Source organism: Carcharodon carcharias, chromosome 20 (assembly GCF_017639515.1).
Source record: "Carcharodon carcharias isolate sCarCar2 chromosome 20, sCarCar2.pri, whole genome shotgun sequence".
Lineage (NCBI taxonomy): Eukaryota > Metazoa > Chordata > Chondrichthyes > Lamniformes > Lamnidae > Carcharodon > Carcharodon carcharias.
Genome location: NC_054486.1, coordinates 81117364 through 81139582, shown reverse-complemented (window position 1 = coordinate 81139582; position 22219 = coordinate 81117364).

The window sequence follows — 22219 nt, the reverse complement described above, 5'->3', positions numbered from 1 at the left end:
CCCCAGGGCTTTGGGCCAAGTGCTGGAAAATGGGATTAATGTAGTCAGATCTTTGTTGACCAGTGGGGACATGATGGGCTGAATGGCCTCCTTCTGTGCTGTAAATATCTATGAGTCTATGAGAACAGGTTTGGATCAGAGGTCAGTTGAAATTTGGCGCAATTGTGGAGAAATCACCACATCCGAGATCTTACATTGGCCAGATGGAACAGGGCACAGTGAAAAGAAACAGAAGAGCTTTTCTTTGCTACTAAGCAACAGCATGAAAATCAGAATCCAAAGAATTGCAATCATCAGAAATGAACGAAAACACTGAAGCAGGGATCCTGAACCATCTATTAGTTCGAATTCTGCTCAACAGCATCCAGAGAATCAACAGCAGAAAAATAATCCCTACAAACAAGAGAAAAATGAGGTACAGTAGACTATTGAAGGTACCACAACACTTATTGGTGAAAGAGGTGAGAATCTCAAAATAAGAAACGGAGGAAGGAGAGAGAAGAGAGAACATGGAGAGAGAAAGAAATAATGTTTACCTAAGATAGGAAAAAGAGGCTACTTGTCCTATAAGACTTCAAGAATCTGTAAATATGTTAAAATAAATATTAAGAGTGTTTATAGTTAGCAGTCCTCAGAAATCATTGAAAACTACACCAACCCAACAATACAATAATATAGAATCTTCGGCTGAGGGAAAGGGAAGACATGTGTGAAGCATCGTTACGGAAGGTTACATAGGTCATTAGGACAGATGCAATGGAGATGGAGACACTGGGAGAATGGAATGGATTCCTTACACGGGGCAAGGTGTGAAGAAGTGTAGTTGAAGTAGATGTCAGAGTTGGTGTGCTTATAATGAATATTAGTAGAGCGCCTATCCCCAGAAATTGAGACAGTCAAGGAAGGGAACTGTCAGACCTTGTTCTCACTGGACCATGTAAAGGTGAGAGATGGGTGGAAATTGGAACAAAAGTTGATTAGCTTTTCCAGTTCTGGGCAAGAGCTGAAAACGTTGTGAAAAAAGAGTTGGGTGAGGAGCCCTGTCAAGAAACTATTATATTTTTCCTAATATTATTGTGGGGTATTTTAAAGCAGGCTTATGTGTGTGTGTGTCTGTATGGTCCCATATGTGTGACTAATTTAATTAAACTAGAGACGATTAGACTGCAAGGTTTAAATTATCAAAGAGGTGAGGTGTAAAACAGATGTATGAAACGGACATAAGAAAAGCTAGGTTGTGGTCAGCAGCGATGGTGTGAATGAAATTTGCATTTTTAGACAAGTGGAGAAGTGTTTGATTTTCAAAGGGACATGGGAAATATTTATAACTGGCAAGATAAGTAAGGCAAAGTGATTACATTTATTGTTCCCAAAAGTACTGGCCGTAATGAGAACATGAAAGATCTTTCTATTCTGGGAAAAGTAACTTCTAAAGGCAAGTTGAAACAATGGGATTTACAGATCAAAAAAGGGATAAAATGTATTTAAAGAAGGATGGAAGGCTGTGTGAGGTGTGGCCATGTAAGATCTTGAAAGGTGACTGTGTGAAACAGACTTGGGGGGAAGAAGCCTCTAGCCACCCTGTAGAAGTTTGTTGTTCCAGTAATCAAAGTTGTGTTAAAGACCTTTGGAAGTCCATTGTCCAGTGGATGCTTATAGTAAAATTGCTGGCTGACTTTATAAATGTGGGCCACAATTTCATGTCCCACGGGCAGGCATGTGCCAGACCTGATCGGGCATAAAATCGCACGAGAAGATGTCAGGCGAGTGTGCTGACATTATCCTGTGCCCCAGCAATATTTTGCTTGGCAGGCACATGCAAAAGTCAGAAGTCTGCCCGTCGACAATGAAGAGGGCAATTAAGCCCATTAATGGCGCAATTATCTCCAATTTTTCGTGGCCTGTCTAACCTTACGGATGGCGGATGGGCGAATTGGCCAGGTGCACTTTGCATTTTTTATCAAACGCCATGCAAAGGCTGGTTGAGATTTCTGTTATTAAATAAAATAAAAATAAAAACCCGTGGACAGCATTTTTATCATCTATATGTCCAGGTGCCTGATTGTGATGCTTGGATATTTTTTTCCTGATGTTCCAAACTTTATTTCATGGTTTTCGGGTCTGCAGCTCCCTGAGGCAGCTCTCTGCCTACAGGGAGCTTTCTCTCAGCGCTCACCCGCACCCACGGAAACGTCATCGCCCACCCTCCTCCCGCCCACACCCTGGCAGCACTAGGCTTTTCAGTGTGCGTTTCACGCTGGCTGGCTGTTAATTGGCCAGCCAGCGTGAAATCACGGTCAGGGCTGCTTGTGCTCGGCAGTCTGTTTCCCAACCATTTCTGGGCCTTCTGTTCGCACCTGCCCTCCGAGCTGAAAATTCAGGCCTTGGAATCTATTTGGACTGTTGCCTTAAAGTGTAGTTGGGAATCTGGTTAAATAGAAATTTTGAGAACTGTTTTAACTATGTAACTGTAGTCTTGTGTGTGTTTCAGTTCCTTTGTCTTTTGTTAATAAATGTTTTAATTTAATCTTTAAAATCTCTAAAGGTGGTAGTGGACTCATTACTTCTGACTTCAGTGTACAAGCCTTCTCGTAATAAATATTAATTGCAAAATCATTGCGATAGCGTGACCAAGTTTCCCTTGTGAATTTGGTCAGCTTGGCAAATACCACCTGCCATAGCATAACAAAATTGGGGGCTCTTTGTGGGATTTTTGAAATTCCTTGATTGGGTTGGAGTTGGTGAATCGTAAGGCTATGAGTACGAGAAGAACATTGAACTCAGGAGTTGGTGTTGAGGGATTTTAAAGTGGTTATACTGCAAAAATGGCTTTAACAATTGCTAAGGCTTTTCTGGGAGCAGAAGATGTAACCCTGATTGGTTTACAAAAAGTAACTAAGGCATAGTTAGCAGATTTGGCAGAGAAGTTGCAGTTAGAATTAACCACAAGGGCAAAGAAAGCAGACATAATTGAAGTTATAGTGCAGCATTTGAATCTGGAAGGGATGACAGGAACTAATGAGTCATAGTTGGAGATAGTAAGTAAGACTTCAATTGCAAATGAAAAATCTTGAATTGGAGGCCAAAGCGAGGGAAAATTAAAATGAGAGAGCATTTCAAAGAGAAATGAAAATGAGAATACTTGACCTTCAGAGGGAGAAATTAGCAATGGAGGAAAGAGAAAAGGAAAGAGGAAGAGAATATCAGCTCAATAGACTGGAAATTAAAGAAAAAGATCTCAGATGCTGAGGCAAGTTCTGATGTGGAAACAATCACTATTAACCCAAAACCTAGCGGGGATATGTTTAAATTTGTGCAGGCTTTTCCGAAGTTTGAGGAAAGAGATGTAGCAGCATTCTTTATTTCACTTGAGGAGATAGCTAAGCAAATGAAATGGCCACAAGAAATCTGGACACTGCTTTTACAAGTTAGGTTGGTAGGTGGAGGTCATGAGGTATATGCATCACTGTCAGAGGAAGTATTGGTGGATTATGAGACGGTAAAAATGGCTATTTTTAGTGCACAAGTTGGTTCCTGTGGCATACAGGCAGAAATTTCAGAATGTAAGGAAACAGCCTGGTCAGACTTATATTGAGTTTGTGAGAGTAAAACAAAGTAATTTTGACCGATGGATACGGGCATTAAAGGTAGAGACAACATATGCAGCTCTTTGAGAAGTAATTCTTTCGGGAGAATTTTAAGATTCAATTCCTTTGGTAGTTAGAACTTCTATCGAAGAACAGAGGGTTAAAACAGCTAGGCAAGCAACAGAGATAGCTGATGATTATGAGCTAGTCCATAGATCTGAACTTTTCCCTTATCACCCTTTTAATCCAAGGAGGATAGGGAATGGGAAGGTGAAAGGAAGGCAGGTAGCCAGGGAGGAGAAAGAGCAGTCGGAAATTTTCAGGAAGTTTCTCCTCAGACCAAAAAGGAAGGTGCTGAGGGTAGAAGTGTCACCTGAAGACTTAAATGTTTTCACTGTAATAAGATGGGGCACATGAAGTCAATGTGTTGGAGGTTATAGGGAAAACCTATTACAGTAGTTGAAACACAGAAAAATCCTGGAAATAAAAGTATGGTGGGTTCTGAGATCCGGGAGCAAGAAAAACCAATGTTTTGTGTATAGGTGAAACAGGAAGAATCAGTGGTAGATAAAGAAGTGCGAATGTGTTCACAATTTACCAAGGGACTTCTGAAGAGCAGGCTACAGAAATGTTTAAAAATTTTGTGTGTGATGGGAAAGTCTTTCCATGTGGACAGTGGGGGGGTGGGCGGGGGGGGGGGGGGGGGGGGGTTGGTGTTGGGGGGGGTGGTGGGTGCAGGCAAAGATATTAAAATTTTAAGGGGCACAGGGGCTAGCCAATCCTTAACGTTATGAGATAGTGCTATTTGTTGTCCAGAGGGAGTATTGCAGGAAAAAGTGGTAATAAGTGGAATTCATGACAATGCTAAACCTATTTCATTGCGTAAGATAAATTTAAAGAGTAAGTTGAAAACAGGTGAGATGATTGTTGGAGTAGTGGAAAATTTGCCCATGCAGGGGTTCAATTTTTCTTAGGTAATGATATAACTGGGTCACAGATGTTGGTGATGCCTATTTTGGTCGAGCAGCCTGTGGAGTTGCATTCAACAGAGAACGGAAGAACATTTTGGATTGTTTCCAGCTTGTGTAGTAATGAGATCACAAACTCAGAGGTTGAAACAGGAGGAGGAGGAATCTAAAAGGCATGGGAAGGATGCTGACATCCAATAAGCTGGATTTGTCTTTGAAAAGATTGTGCAAGAAGAGACGGTGGAAGAGAATGAGGTGGAAGTGTTTAGCTCCATGAAATTGGTAGAGTTACAGCAGAAGGATTCATGAAATAAGAAATTATATCAGATAGCTTATTTGGAAACAGAGGCAGAATGTATTCCAGAATGTTATTACCTGAAAGTAATGTGTTAATGAGGAAATGGAGGCTGCCTCATATTCCAGCAGATGAGAAGTGGGTGGTAGTACACCAAATAGTTATACCATCTGGATACGGAAATGAAATATTCAGAGTAGCTCATGAAATTCCAATAGCTGGACATTTAGGAATGAGGAAAACTCAGGTGAAAATGCAAAAACATTTTTAATGGCCTGGACTGCATAAAGATGTAGCCAACTTCTGTAGACCATGTCCCGCATGCCAGGTGACAGGAAAACCTCAATCAGTGATTAAACATGCACCCCTAATTCTGATTCAAGCATCTGAGGAACCTTTTTACCAGGGTCCTGACTGATTGTGTAGGACCCCTCCCTAAGACCAAAAGTGGAAACCAGTGCTTGCTGACAATCTTGGAAATGGCTACTACATTTCTAGAAGTGTACCTTTATGAACTATTACAGCAAAGACAATTGTAGAGGTGTTGACCAAATTCTTTACAAGTTTTAATTTGCCAAAAGAAATACAGTGGGATCAACGTTCGAATTTCATGTCGCAGCTATTTAAGGAAGAAATAAACAGCCTGGGGATAAAACAGTTTAAGTCATCAGCTTATCATCCTGAATCACAAGGTGCTTTAGAGAGATGGCTTTAAACTTTATAAACTATGATGAGGGCTTATAGTCAAGACCACCCATAGGATTGGATTTGGGGGAGTCCATTCTTGTTATTTGCTTTTAAGGATGAAGCTAATGAATCAACATGTTTAAGTCCTTTTGACTTAGTCTATGGTCATGAAGTAAGGGGACCACTTAATTGATTCAGGAGAAACTAGTGGGTCAGAGTTCAAAAACTATTCTCCTGGATTATGTGGCAAAACTCAGAAAAAGATTGAACACAGCATGTGAGTTAGCTAAGGAACATTTAAAGATATCACAGCAGGGAATGAAGACAAATGCAGATAAGAAGGCAAAAGCTTGTAGTTTTGTTGCTGGAGAAAAGATGTTAGTTTTGTTACCAGTGTCAGGTGAACCATTAAAGGCAAGGTTTAGTGGGCCTTACAGGATTGGAAAAAGGCTGCAAACTATTTAATGAATACTGCAGATAGAAGAAAGAAGCAGAGGGTATGTCATGTAACTATACTTAAAAAGTATTTTGACAGGGAAGACAACTAAAAGGAGATATTAGTCGTGGTAGATAAGGTGAAAGAGGTAGAAACAAAGGATTCTGAAATTGACTTTCCTCTTATCAAATTGGACAATGAGGGAGTACTTAAAATTTTAAATGTAATATTGAGTTGCCTTCCAGGCAAGTGTCAAAGTGATTTGGAAAAACTATTGCAGTCACCGAAAGCTATTTGTGGGAATAAACTGGGGAAAACAAATTTAGCTACACATGACATAGATGTAGGAGATTCAATTTCAATAAGGCAACATCCTTATAGATTAAATCCAGCAAAATTATCTCAATACAGTACAAATCAAATTCATGCTTCAGAATGGCCCCATAGAGTCTAGTTTCAGTAACTGGTGTTCACCTATTGTGATGGTGCCAAAATCGGATAAAACACAAAGACTGTGTGTGGATTATCGAAAAGTAAATACAGTGACAAAAGTGCATTCATATCCTATTCCACAGTTGGAAGATTGTATTGGGAGGTGGGACAATCAGAGGTTATCACAAAGATTGACTTGCTGCGAGGATATTGGCAAGTACCATTATTGGAAAGTGCAAAAGCTTTTGTAACCCCTGATAGACTATATCAGTTTAAAGTTATGCCATTTGGGATGAAGATTGCACCAGCAACAATTGTGGCTGTTTATATTGATGACTTGGTAGTTTTCAGTCAGACGTGGGAGGAACATTTATAACATCTGAAAGAACTGTTTGATCGACTGCAAGAAGCTAATTTGGTGAACTTGGCTAAGAGTGAATTTGCAAAAGCACAAGTTAAATCTCTAGGCCATACTATTGGGCATGGCTAGGTGGCCCCAAGAGATGTGAAAGTAAAAGCCATTGTGAATTTCCCAGTGCTTACAACAAAACGGAAAGTTTTGAGATTTCTGGGCATGAGTGGATTGTACCAAAAGTTTGTACCAAATTTGAGTAGTGTGGTTGCTCCATTGACTGAACTACTGAAAAAGAACACAAAGTTTCAATGGGCACGGGAGTGGCAGAATACATTTGACAGTTTAAAAACTGTGTTGACTACTGCACTAGTTTTGGCAGTACCTAATTATGTCAAGTGGTTTAAGTTTGCAATTGATGCAAGTGATTTATTGGTGCTGTGTTGTTCCAAGAAAATGAAACGGGAATTGAAAAGCCGATAGGGTATTTTTCATGTAAGCTGAATGTACGTCAGAAAAGATACTCAACCATTGAAAAAGTGACTCTAGGTCTGGTGTTAGCACTGCAGCATTTCGTGGTTTGTGTTGCAAGCAATTCTTCAGAAACAATTGTTTACACAGACCACAATCCCTTAAAATTTCTGGACAAATTTCGAGACTGTAGTACAAGACTATTCAGATGGAGTTTATTACTGTAATCATTTAATTTATAGATTGTACATGTGTCTGGATGAGAAATTTTAACTGTGGATGCATTGTTAAAAGTTTAAAGTTTAAAGGAAATTGGGCATTTGAAAAATGGACACTGCACTGAAATGACCGCTGTTGATATGAAGGATTTGTATATATTGTTATGTAAATACATGTACCTGCTCGTGTAATAGTTTTGTGTATATAGATAAGTATAGTAAGCAATGTAAGATGGGTTGAGGAAAATGAAACTATCTTTTAAAATTATGACAGTTCATTTTTCCAAAAGGATGGAGGTGTCAAGAAATTATTATATTTTTCCTAACATTATTGTGGGATATTTTAAAGTAAGTTTCTGTGTCAGTGTGCATGTGTGTGTGTATGGTTCTGTGCTTGTGGCTAATTTAATTAAGATGCTGCCAGACCTGCTGAGTTTTTCCAGGTAATTCTGTTTTTGTTTTTAATTAAACTAGAGACGATTAGACTGCAAGGTTCAAATTATCAAAGAAGTGGGATATAAAATAGACATGTGAAATGGAGATAAGTAAAACTAGGGTGAGGCCAGCAGAGACAGTTGGAATGAAATTTGCTTTTTTTTAGATAAGTGAAGTGTTTGATTTTCAAAGAGACATGGGAAATGTTTACAACTGGAAGATAAGTAAGGCAAAGAACATTTATTGTTCCCAAAAGTACTGGCCATAATGAGAACATGAAAGATTTTTCTATCCTGGGAAAAGTAACTTCTAAAGACAAGTTGAAACAATGGGATTTATAGATCAAAAAGGGATACAATGTATTTAAACAAGGATGGAAGTCTTTGTGAGGTATGGCCATACGAGCTCTTGAAAGGTGACTGTGTGAAGCAGCCTTGCGGGGGAAGAGCCTCGAGGCACGCTGTAGACGCTTGCTGTTCCAATAACCAAAGTTGTGTTAAAAACCTTTGGAAGTCCATTGTCCAGTGGGTGCTTGTGGTAAAATTGCTGGATGACTTTATACATTTAGGATGACTTTATTCCTTCACTGTCGCTGGGTCAAAATCCTGGAACTCCCTCCCTAACAGCACTGTGGGTGTACCTACACCAGCTGGACTGCAGCGGTTCAAGAAGGCAGCTCTTCACCACCTTCTCAAAGACAGTTAGGGATGGGCAATAAATGCTGGCCAAGCCAGTAAAGCCCACATCCTGTGAATGAATAATAAAAAAACCAAACAAACATTTGGAATCTATTTGGACTGTTGCCTTGATGGGAGTGTGTAGTTGGGAGTCTGTTTAGTGTAGTGGGAACTCTTGTAACTGTCTAATTGTAATCATGTGTGTGTTAAAGATTGTTCTTCTTTTGTTAATAAATGGAACTCCCTCCCTAACAGCACTGTGGGTGTACCTACACCAGCTGGACTGCAGCGGTTCAAGAAGGCAGCTCTTCACCACCTTCTCAAAGACAGTTAGGGATGGGCAATAAATGCTGGCCGAGCCAGTAAAGCCCACATCCTGTGAATGAATAATAAAAAAACCAAACAAACATTTGGAATCTATTTGGACTGTTGCCTTGATGGGAGTGTGTAGTTGGGAGCCTGTTTAGTGTAGTGGGAACTCTTGTAACTGTCTAATTGTAATCATGTGTGTGTTAAAGATTGTTCTTCTTTTGTTAATAAATGTTTTAATCTGATTTTTAATATCTCTAAAGGCAGTAGTGGAATCATGACTTCTGACTTCAATGCACAAGCCTTCTCATAATAAATGCAAATTACAAAATCATTGTGACAGCATGGCCAAGTTTCCCTTGTAGATTTGGTCAGCCTGGCAAATATCACCTGATATATCATAATAGCCCTGAGTAGAACTGGAACAAGTCATGTTCCTTGTCACTGGAATTTGAGGTGGGTCCTGTATCCACCAGATTTCTATCCATGTAACAGCATCTACAATCATCACATCTTAGCAGATCCTGAGTTCTTGCACAATGCCCCTTGTGAAAATTCTCATTCAGAAACAGATGGATACTTCTGCCCACCATCTTAAGTGCTAACGGCTTTTTCGGGTATGTTTGGGGTATTTACAGGCTGCCTCAGGAATCCTGTTGGATGTGCCTCTAATAGGTCCAGTGAAATGTGGAGAGAGCAAGGATAGCTGTATTCCTGGCTCCATGTGGGCCACACAACAGGAATCAACTTACAGTCCATCACAAGGGACATTATGAACTCAGATCTGCTAAGGTGGGATGATTGTAGAAAAATAAAAATGCACCTTAAATTCTTTGGTTTAGGATGGAAAACTATATCCAGATTTGCCGATGACACAAAGACCAGCAGCAATGTAAGCAGGGGAGATGGAAGTGTAACAGAATACACTTTTACAAAGGGTGGTAAAAGGTTAGAACTCTATTCACAAACAGCAGTTGATGCTAGATCAATTGTACATATAAAGCTGAGATTGATGGACTTTTGTTGGCAAAGGTATTAAGGGATATTGGGTAAAAACAAGCGTATGGAGCTCAGTTGCAGATCAGCCATGTTCTCATTGAGTGGAGGAACAGGTTCGAGGAGCTAAATGACCTCCTCCTGTTCCGATGTTCCTCTGTCCTATGTTCCTGTGCTTCCAAGCAGCAATGGCAGGTTGCTGTCCTTTGATTCTGGCTTCTCTTCTGGATGGATGCTGTTGCTGTACTGCTATAGGTACAGGCATTCACTTCTATATGCTAATTATCTTGTTGCTGGAATCACTATTGCTATCATGTCAGGAAGCTAGAGAATGCCATCAAGCTAAAGAGAGCTATTGTGAAATCCTCCTGGTAAAGTGAGTCATCGGAGTGGAGTCATTTTCAGCAGTGAGTGCTACTGAACCTCAAAAAGAACAATTCACGGAAAATACTACCATTATCATGAAAGCGCCTAAAAGCTGTGCTGCCAGATGTTTAGTGACCTCATCAGGTCAGCCAAGTAAGTTAACCAACTTTACTTTCTGTTAGTGTACCGTGCTTAGCATGTATGGCTCTAACAATTAACCTCAAAGAAACAGGACTTTTCATTCTTTTGAATCTTAATCTAAAGTTGCTGTGAAGTAACCTTACATCCCCACCTGGTAAATGTTCACATCTTTACAAAGGTGTTCAGACCAAAAGAATCTTTTGTAGCTAAATGTTGTACGTATATGTCCTCATGCCCACTATGGGCTGTGTGCTGATACTTATGTATTACTGGACTCATCTTAACAATTGAATTGTCTCACTTCTTCTATTCTGGCTGCAGGAGAAGACAGCTCATAACAACAGAGAAATCATACTTACAGGAAAAGGTTCCCCTAATATTCACCCTGTACCTCATATGAGAAGGAAGCTCTCCAAAACCTGTGTGGGAAGCCACTGAGTCTGTTAAAGATGAGAGATGGAGAATGTTAAGGTGAATATTTACAAGGTAGTGGTTAGGCTACAGTTAGAGCTAGCATTCCATTATAGAAAGTACATTAAAGGCATGCAAAGAGTATGAACTCACTCCGATGATACTGGAAATGGGAAACTATAGTTAAGTGAAGTAACATGAGATATTGGACTATTTTCATTGGCACAGAAAAGGTTAAAAGAATATTGAATAGAGTTTTTTAATTAAGAAAAGTTTTAATGAAAATACTATTTTCTCTAGTTGGGGAAAATTATGAGAGTCATCAATTAAAATTGTGACTTAGAGAATGAGGACACTAGGAGCAAATGCTTTATAAAGAAAGCTGCTGGAGCGTGGGATGCTTTACCACAAGGATGTGTGCAAAGTACTCTTTAGTCTGACTGCCATACTGTTATTGGCTGTTGCATTCTTTCTCAGTGAATTGTGAATGAGGCAGCTGAGGCTTTTAGAAAAAAGGGAATTCATCAAAGAATTGATAAAAGAAGCAGCCAAAGAAATCACAAAAGCAAGAAAGAGAGAGAACCTATCACCCACACAGATAACTTATGAGAATGTGAGAGAGAAGTGAGTCAGTTCACAAATGAGAGAGTTTGAGAGAAGAATGTATGAGGTAGCTAAGGCCAGGAGATCGCTGTGGCAGAAATTTACCCCATTGTTGTACTTTTCTAATATATTTTTACATAATACTTTCAAAGAAAGCAATGGGATTTAAATACTTTTTAGTATTCAACACTCTCTTCACTACATTAGTATTACCACTTCATCCTCAGCACTCTCATTCAAAGGGGAGGGCCCAACATCCATAGTTAACTGAAAAAGTTAAAGACAGTATCAAACTTAAAGAAAAAGAATATAATTACGCAAAGACGGGTGGCAGGTCAGAAGATTGGAAAGAATATAAAGAACAACAAAGAATGACAAAAAGATTAATTAAGGAGAGAGAAATTAGAGTACGAGAGAAAGCTAGCTAGTAATATAAAGATGGAAAGTAAGAGTTTCTATAGATATTTAAAGAAAAGAGTTAACAAAGTGTGCATTGGCCCTATAGAAAGTGTGTCTGGGGAATTGATAATGGGAAGTCGGGAGATGGTGGATGAATTGGATAGGTATTTTGCTTCGGTCTTCACAATAGAGGATACAAGTGACATCCTGGAAATAGCTGTAAATCAGAAAATGGAATTGAGGGAGGAACTCGGGAAAATTACAATCACCAGAGAAGTGGTATTGAGTAAATTGTTGGGGCTGCAGCCTGACAGATCCCCAGGTGTGGATGGACCTCACCTCAAGGTCTTGAAAGAAGTGGCTAGTGAGATAGTTAATGCATTGTTCTTAACTTTCCAAAATTCCCTAAATTCGGGGAAGGTTCCATTAGTTTGGAAAAGAGCAAATATAACTCCTTTATTCAAAAAGGAAAGAAGACATAAAGCAGGAAACTATAGGCCAGTTAGTCTAAAACCTGTCCTAGGGAAAATGTTTGAAGTTATCTTTAAAGGCATTATTGCATGGCACTCAGAAAAATTCAAGGCAATCAGGCAGAGTCAGCATGATTTTGTGTAAGGGAAATCATGTTTAACCAATTTATTGGAGTTCTTTGAAGGAATAACATGTGCTGTGGATAAAGGGGAACCAGTGGATGTACTGGGCATCAGACTGATTTATTAACTAATTATTTGCTTAATTGTAACCCTATTCATTCAGTGGGCTAGTAAACTGGTTCACCATCCCAGTGTCATTCTGGAATCCAAAGATAGCCACCAACCTCCCTTTCCAGGTCAAAGAGTCTTTTTAAACCTTTCTCCCCTGCTTCATCCAAACCCTACCAACAACAAGTGCAAGAAGCTTAAGGACTTTATTGTCACAAAGATTGCAATCATCTGTTCAGCTGCTTGCCTTCCACTAGTTCACTTGGCCAAAATTCCTTTAAGGTTCCCCCTGCTCTAGCTCTGAACTCATCCCTCTCTCTCTAGTTTCTCTCCTGTCTCTCCTTTTGCACTCTCCAAGCTTGTCTTATCCATGAGATCCACCTGCTGCTCCCTTAGCCCTTTTTCTACCAAACTGCTGATCAGGCAGCTTCCCTTCCCGATCCTCATGTTAGCTGATATTGTTAACTGCTCCCTCTCCCCAGGTTCTGTAAGCCTCTCCTTCAAATCAGTTGTCATCAACCCCACTCTCAAAAAAACCTACATCTGATCATCCCATCCTTACAAACAACCAGCCCATCTCCAGCCTCCATTTCCTCTCCAAAATCCTTGAACATTCTGTTTCTTTCCAAATCTGTTCCATGTTTGAATTCATCCAATCAGGCAAATCTGTTTCATGTTTGAATTCATCCAATCAGGTTTCCACCCTTGTTGCATTACTGAACCAGCCCTTATCAAAGTCTAAATGACACCCTATGTAACTATGATCATGGTAAACTATCCCACCTCAACCTGTCTGCAGCCTTTGACACAGCCAACCACATCATCCTCCTCCAAGGCCTCTCCACTGTTGTCCAGATTGGTGGGACTGCTCTCACCTGGTTCCATTCTTATTTTTCCAATTGTATTCCAATTCTCACTTCCATTACTTTTGGTATGCCCCAAGGATCTTTCCTCGCTCTCTCCTATTTCTCATCTGCATGCTGCCCCTTGGCGCAATCATCCGAACAACACAACACCAGGTTCCAAAAATAAGGTGATGACACTCAACACTACCACCACTCTCGTCCCTTCCATTGCCTCTGATTTATCAGACTGCTTACCTGACATCCAGTACTGGATGAGTGAAAATTCCCTCCAATTAAATATTGGGAAGACTGATGTCAATTTCCCCCGCCACAAACACTGCTGCCTAGCCAACAGCTCCAACGTGGCAAATGTCTGAGGCTATTTGAGCCTCAGTCCTGATGCCAGACTATTCACAACCTTGGTGTTGTATCTGACATGAAGATGAGATTCTGACTACGTCAGTGGCGGATTTACATTTTGTGGGGCCCTATGTTCAGCTTCATTTTAGGCCTCCCCACTCCCCAAGGACCACCCCCCCCACCCCCCCTACACTGGGACATGAAGGCAGAAGCCAAGAAAATGCACAAATTGATCAGTGCTTCCAGGCTGGTAAAAACATGCCGGTATGAACAATTGCCATGTTGAAATCCAAGGTTATCTTTTTTTGCTTAGAAAAGACTGGAGTATTTGCCTGTCAGGATCTCATGTACTGTTTTCATTTTCAATGTGAAATTAAAGGCTGGTAAACAAGTAAAAATATGGACCTCGAGTACCTTGAAATACTGAAGTGTCGATTAACAGTTAATAAGTAACAGTTAATTTTCATAGGTTGCTGCTTCACAGCCATTTATGGGGATATATTCCCAGATTCAGTAGAAGTCGAAGTGTCTCAGTGGACCATATGGGTTGAAAGAACTCAAACTGCATGGTGTATGCCACTGAGCTACCCAGACCTGAATGTCCTCGGTCCCATTTGAAATTAGACTGAGCTGATCTCAGTTTGTCACTAGTGAGCCTATCACCAGCAAATGCAGGGAGGAATCAGCCTTCACTGCATTTTTCAAACAGCAGACTGGTCAGTCAGCAAGTCGTGGCTGTGCTGGAAAGGCTGGACTGACAGTTTAATTTAACCCTCAGAGACCTTGTGTTCTTTTGCCGATATCTCACGGTTGGATTCTGGAGGAGGACATTCTATTTGGTTCCGAGAATTAACAGGAGGGAATGTTTTAATTGACAGTAGTGCAGCACTCCCTCAGTACTCCAAAGCAGTGTCAGCGTAGACTTTGTGCACAGCTACCTGACTCGGGAGCGAGAGTGCCATCCCAATGATCCAGGGCTAACATCTACTGCCAAGTGAGGCCAGATATTGACTTTATATTTTTTTCATTCATTCACAGGCTTTGCTGGCTGGGCCAGCATTTATTGCCCATCCCTAGTTACCCTTGAGAAGGTGGTGGTGAGCTACCTTCTTGAACCGCTCCAGTCCATTTGGTGTAGGTACACCCACAGTGCTGTTAGGAAGGAAGTTCCAGGGATCTTGACCTAGGGACAGTGAAGGAACGGCGATATATTTCCAAGTCAGAATGGTGGGTGACTTGGAGGGGAACTTCCAGATGGTGGTGTTCCCATCTATCTGCTGCCCTTTTCCTTCTAGGTGGTCGTGGTTGTGAGTTTGGAAGGTGCTTTCTAAGGAGCTTTGGTGAATTTTGCAATAATGGGCCGCAGAAATCGAACTGATGCTCACGATTCCGAAATGAACCACGTTACTATACTCGCTCCAGAAAGGGCTGGGGACCTGGGAAGTGGGGAATGTGTTATTTCAGTAGAAGATATTGAACTGAATAGGATGCTGAAGTGAATAAGGACCAGGAGTTATATAATTAACAAGCAGATGGTGCTCTACATCTAAACTCATGCTATTAATGTGGGGAATGCTGTCAAGAGGTTCATGTGGGAGCTGAATGTTGTAATCCTCTCTTGGGTATTGACATTTTCTGAAATGTTTGTGCACCATTTACTTAATTGGCTGTTGTAATATCTCTCATTGCATCAGGGTGATTGTAGCTGGTACATGTCATTACATCAACCCATGAGGTTCTGCAGAATTGTAGTTTTGCTCCTGCTATTTCCAACAAACTTCAAATTGCAGTGATGTCCACGAAAGTATTCGACTTGAAAGAAATCCCAATATGAGGCGCAGAGGACACTGAGTTGAATGATCATATTCACCCTGTGGTATGAATTGTGACAAAATACAAAGTTAAAATACAAATCAGCACTAGCTATAAATCTTTGCTGCAAATATATTGCAGGATCACACGACGGGGAGAAATGCTACCTTGCAAAAGATTGATGGTGTCGTGGAACAATTTACCTGTAACCTTAGGCACATTGTTACAAATGCCCAAACTGTTCCCTGCCAATGTCCCCTGGATTGTATCAATTCTGTGTATGTATTTGAAATTGGGGATAAATTTAAATACCTCAAAGGATTAATGAGGAAAAACAGGCGCTGCTACAGTAATATGGTCTGCCAGCTGCACTCTGTGAAGTTGCGCTGTCCGTGGTGCCGAAGATCAGCTCAGCTTACAAGAATCTCATCAGTTACTGGGGTTAATCCAGACAGACAAAGGCCCTCGTATGTACCCAGCAAACTGCCACAGGGCCATCAAGAGGTGACAGGTTTCGGATCTGGTAAAAAAAATGGGCCCGAATTTTACCTTTAGCAGGCGTGATCGGAGGGCTTGAGATCATCTGGGAAACGGACTGCCGACCACAATCGGCCCACAACCGCGATTTTATGCTGGCAGGCCAATTAACAGCCAGCCTGCTTGAAACGTGTGCTGAAAAGCTCAGCGCTGTCGGGGTGTGGGAGGGAGGAGGGCGGGCGATGACATTAGTGCGAGCACGGGTGAGCGCTGTAAGAGAGTGCCCTACGGGCAGACAGCTGCCTCAGAGAGCTGATTAAATAAAGGTTTAAAAGGCTGCAAAAAAATGTCCATGCATCACAATCAAGCCCCTGAAAGTATACCTTATAAGAATGCCGTCCGCAGATATTTATTTTTATTTTATTTCACAACAGAGATTTCACTCTGCCCTTGGATGAGGTTTGATGAAAAATATGAAGGCCGCCTAGCTGATATGCCCGTCCACCAAACTGTAAGGTTGGACGGGCCACGAAAAATTGGAGACAATTGTGCCGTTAATGGGCTTAATTGCCCTCTTAATTGTCGACAGGTACACTTCCGGCTTTTGTGCATGCCTGCCGAGCGAAATATTGCATGAGTGCGTGATAATGTCGGGACTCTCCAGAATGTCCTCCCTAGACCTCTCTGCTCCTCTACCTCTCTCTCCTCCTTTAAGCTGCTCTTCAGAACTTATCTTTTTGACCAAACTTTTGGTCCTAATGTCCCCTTATGTAGCTCAGTGTTAATTTTTTGTTTGATAAAGTTTCTGTGAAGCACCTTGGCACATTTTACAATATCAAATGTGTTTTATAAGTGCAAGTCATTGTTTCTGTTGATAATTCACATGTAGTTTTTCAATTTGCCTTTTAAAAAGCTTTTTCCCCCTTTAACCATGCTCCGGGTTGTCTATAATATGCACACTCAGTCAAGTGTCAGCTGTCTGTTCAGCTCCACTGGTTCAAAATGATTTGCCCTCTCCAGTTTTTCTCAGTACAAAAACTAGCACATTTCTATTCATATTGTTAAAAATGTGACTGACTAAGCAGAAGAGGCTTTAATGGCTTTGTAAACTAACATTGTGTGAAACTTTAGCAATTAACTTCAGCTTTTAGTTTCCAACCCAATTTTGTTTTTCTGCTTCTTTATTTCATGGAAGAAAAGGCTGGAAGTCCATTCAAAACCAAACCATTTACCCACATCAGAACTTGGTGACTGAGTGGTTTCACAGCTCTCCACAGTGGCTGATACTACGTGAACATATAGGTGGAGGTACAGGCAATTCCTCAACATATAAAGCAGACAGGTCTGCTCCAAGAAGAAGCGATTTTCCTGCCGCTAACTCACTCCCTCCATTGTTCTGCTATTATATAGAACAATGTACTCAAAGTGTGCATTTCCTGGCAAGCCCAGGAACATTTAAAATATGGCAGGGCACTGTAATAATGGAAGGGGCGGGATATTTGAGTCTGTCATGGCATATTTGGCTTCCAAGATTGAAAGTCCTGATTGCCCCTAAACCTTCTGTGGAAGGTGGGGGAGGGGGGTGCCTAGGTGAAATTTAAAATGTGACCTTATTGTCATCCAATGATCCATGTTGGAGTTTATATTTGCGCGTGTGCGCATGAAGTTGGTTGAGAATACGAATGCGTTTAGCTCAATGCCCTTTATGGCTGAACAGTTTGCCAATACTCGGTGTTAGGTACGCACAATGAGAGCGGTCACTTGGGTGAGATTGCAGTCAGAGGAACTATCTGTGTTGTGGAACCAGCTGCGAGGAAAAGGCAGCTCATTCGGGAGAATTGAGGAGGAGAGAGATTAGATAAAAGAAAGAGTTTTATCTATTTTTATCTTTCTGGAATAGTCAGCACCGTGAATTTGAATGAACACAATGTTTGCTAATTCATTTGAAAACTGATCAGTCTTGGGGAGCGCTTGAGTGGTTTTGTGCCTTTGCTATCTAAAAATATTTAGCACAGAAAGCTGGTATCTGATCTGTAGATTTCAGGAACACTGAACTGCAGGATGAAGTGGTCTCAATGAGATATAGTTTATAAAAGAAATAAAAAGATCAGGGAAAAAGTTGATAAATGCTGGAGGATCCATTAATAATATTTCTTGTAGCTACTTCTTTAGATGAATATCAGCAGCACCAAGATGTGCAAATGGCAGAAGTGTTTGTTGTGGTGATGCATCAAATAAAGTAGTTTTCCCAATCTTAAACAAACATCCATAGCATTATATAGCAATAAGGTGATATCATGGACAAGCAGACGGGACAGAATCTAATAGGGGAGTGGATATCAGCAAAATCTGCTTCAATTTCAGAAACAGTGATTAAGAAGATTGATCTAGTGGCTGATCAGACCTGTCAGGGAATTCTTTTAAAGCACGAAGGTGACTATGAAAGTTAAAAAGAATTAGATTTCCTGGAGCAGATTAGGCTCTGGCCCTGAAATTGCACAAAGTGGCACATCCCGGAGGAAGTAGTGAGATGCATCCACTGCTGCCATCCACCTTTGTGACTCTTGTTAAGTTCATGGACCCGGTAGGAGATCCAAATGCTACGGCAGGCTGGAGGCACATCTAGGGCATCCTCCCCTGTCACTGCCCTTGCCCACTGAAAATCTCATGTCAGTGCCCAGGGGTGGAGGAATAGCCCAGCGGCTCCCACAGAAGAACCTCTTTGCTGCCCCCAATGCCCTACTGCAGACTTGTGAGTTGGAATAATGGTAAATCATCTTAAAAATAAATGAATCGTTGGACCGCCAAGCCACAATCCTGGCCTGAACTCCCAAGTGGTGCTGACTACTCCCAATTGGTTGGCTCGTGTATTTACTCTCATCATCAGCAGGACCGCAACTAGGGCCAGATGTGGGACACCTGAGTCCTGATTTTAATGCAGTTTGCCCAGAGATCAGTGTGGATGAGTGGTTAAAATTAAGAAAATTGACTTAAGCCATAAACTTTTCCGGTTGCTATTTTCACTCTAAAAATGATTGAGGTCATGAAAAAACCAACCAGAAAGAGGAATAAGTTCAAATAAACGTTTGATTATGTCATTTGGAATTCGTGGTTGCAAAACTAGCCTCCGTAGCACCCGTAGTGTACAATTCTGGTGTACACTTCATGAAAAAAGCCTTGATTGTGGCTAACAGGATATTTGTCAGACTAAAATAAAAGCAAAATATTGTGAATGCTGGAGATTTGAAGTAAAAACAGAAAGAGCTGGAAAAATCAGCAGGTCTGGCAACATCTGTGGAGCGAGAAACAAAATTAACGTTTCTAGTCCAATATAACCCTTCTTCATATTGGAATGATCATTTCGTTTCTCTCTCTTCAAATGCTTCCAGGCCTGCTGAGTTTTTCCAGGTCTTTCAGTTTTTATTTGTCAGACTTCTTGCTCCTAGTTATGGGTATTGTTGTAGGATGGCCGAGGTGTGCTATTAATGATAGAGTTGATCTGCAGACACTTCTTGGGTGGAAACCTTAAGTTTAGTTACAATGTACTCAGCAGAAGCTACACGTGTGCTTTCAACTCTAACTCCATCTCTACACTGACTGCTCAGGTAGCCCACGCTACTCTCCTATAGGTTACTACAGATCACGTGATCTTCCTTAACAAGCATTATTCTTAAAGGTATATTACACACTAAATAAAACCATAATTACTACACTCCTCCCCTTTTAACTCAGCTACTCATATTTTTCAAGACAACATAATATTTCAGCTGGATATGGAATTTACAAGTTCAGTCTTTCAGGTGGTTTCCAGGTACGTGTGGAATGTCACAACTCCACAACTTCAGGTTCTTTGTCAAGAACCTCCTTTTCTGGAGTTGCCTGAACATCAGGTACTAGATGGATACATGCAGTTCTGTATCTTGAACTCTTACAAGAACATCAGGCATGTCAGTCCTGGGTTGAGTATTCTCAACAGGAAACGCAGACCCGATCATGGTCACTCGTGGAACCATATCTTGGTGATTTGTCTCTCTTTTCCTTAAATGGTCCACAAGTCTATGAATAATCTGGCCTTCCACCTCCATGTGGTAAGATAGAGGTCCAGTCACCGCACTTATTTCACCCGGTAACCACTTTTGTCCTTTCCCAAAGTTTTTCACATATACCAGCTTTCCCACAGTAAATTTCCTCTCATTATTATGCCAGCCATGTCTAGTTTTCTGGTTTCCTTGATTCCTTTCCATGTGCCCCTCTAAATTCAGCATTATCACTCTTGTCCTGAGATGGCATTTTAACAATAAATCTGCAGGTGTGACACCCTTTGTTGTGTGAGGGGTAGTCCTGTAATGAAAAAGAAAGCGTGCCAGCTTAGTTGTCAAGGAATTGCCAGTTAGCTTTTTCATGCCTACCTTGAATATTAGAACTGCCCCTTTGGCCAGACCGTTTGAGGAAGGGTGGTACAGTGCAGTTTTCACATGAGTGATACCGTTGAGGCTGATAAACTGTTAAAACTCAGCCTCGTAAATGCCGTGCTGTTATCAGAAACAATTACTTCTGGTAGTCCATGAATGAAAAAATTCTGATGTAGTTTCTCAACTGTAGTGGCCGACATTGGTGAGCTCACCTCATATATGTCCAATCATTTTGAACAGGCGTCAACAACGAGAAGAAACATTTTTCCCAGGAAAGGTCCAACATAGTCAATGTAAAACCGCACCGAGGGTCTACCTGGGCACACTCATGGGTGTCACTGGCAACTTTTGCAGTTGCTGACATTGCACACAGTGCTTTACTAAACTCTCTTTGTCACTAGCCATCCCAGGCCACTATAGGTAGCTGCGTGCTATGGTCTTCATTTAGGAAATTTCTGGAATGACATTGTTCAGTTCAATTAAAAGTGGCTCCCTTCCCTTTGGAGGAACTATCACTCATGGTCCCCAAAATAAGATACCATCCTGGCTGGTTATTTCATGTGTTCTTTTGAAGTACAGTTTCACTTCATCAGGTATGGAATCCTGTGACCAACCATGTAGCACTTGTTCTCGTACTTAAAATAAGAGTCCTGACTTGTCCAGACTCTGACCTGTTGACGATGAATATAAGAAATTTAACAGTAAGACAAGTTCCTGTGGAACTGGGATGATCTCATCATTTTCTTGTAAAGGCAAATGAGTTGGGGCATCAGCAATTGTGGTTTGATTGGACGAGTGCAACAATTGCTTCACCTTTATGAAAGCTTCTTTCTGGGGGCCTCTCTAGACCCATGTTGGTCCTTCTTGAGTAGAGAATGCAGAGGGGCCAGCATTGTAGACAAATTGGGTAAAAATCTCCCAGAATAATTGATCATTCCTGTGAATGATTTGAGCTCTGAGGCATTCTTTGCCGCAGATGCCACTCTTGTGGCCCTCGCTTTTTCCTCAACCGGGTGGAGGCCCTGTGAATATACCTGGTGACCCAAATAGGTTACCACTCTTGTTTGGAAGGTGCACTTTTCTTTTTTTAAATGCACTCCAGTTTGCAAGAAACATTTTAAGACTTCTAAGTTTGCCAAATGCTCTTTTTCAGTGAATCTTGTTATCAATACATCATCTAAATAGACTGCAACCTGGGGCAATCCCTGCAGTAGGCTTTCCATTGTTCTCTGAAAGATGGCACAAGTGGTGAAGATACCGAAAGGCAACCCTTTGTGGGTATTAATTGTGACAAATTCCCTGGAGGCATTATCCAACTCTAGTTGTTGGTAAGCATGACTCATGTCAAGCTTGGTGTACATTGTCCCTCCTGCCAGCTTGGCATACAGATCTTTGATTTTTGGAATGGGGTGTCTGTCTAGCTTAGCTACTTTATTAACTGTCACCCTGTAGTCTCCACAAATTCGGACACTTTGGCCGGGTTAGGGACAGGGACTATGGGTGCTGCCCATTCTGAGAACTGAACAGATTGTATAACGCCCAGTTTCTTTAGTCTGTTCAGCTTAATGCCAACTTTTGCTTTCAAAGCTTCTTTGGCTTCATTTAGCTGATTATTCAGCTCTTCCATCTCTTTTTTGTGTTTGTTCGCTGCCTCCTGGAAAATTGTACATTGTTGTGTCTTCTCTGCCAACTCATTCTTCAGTTTGTTCAGAGACGTGCTGAATTCTTTCTGTTTCTCTTCATACTTTTCCAAGGTACAAACTTTGACCTGAGGGAATCATGTAGTATGTGAAGGTCTTCCAACAGGTTTCTTTAGCCTTTCCAAGGTT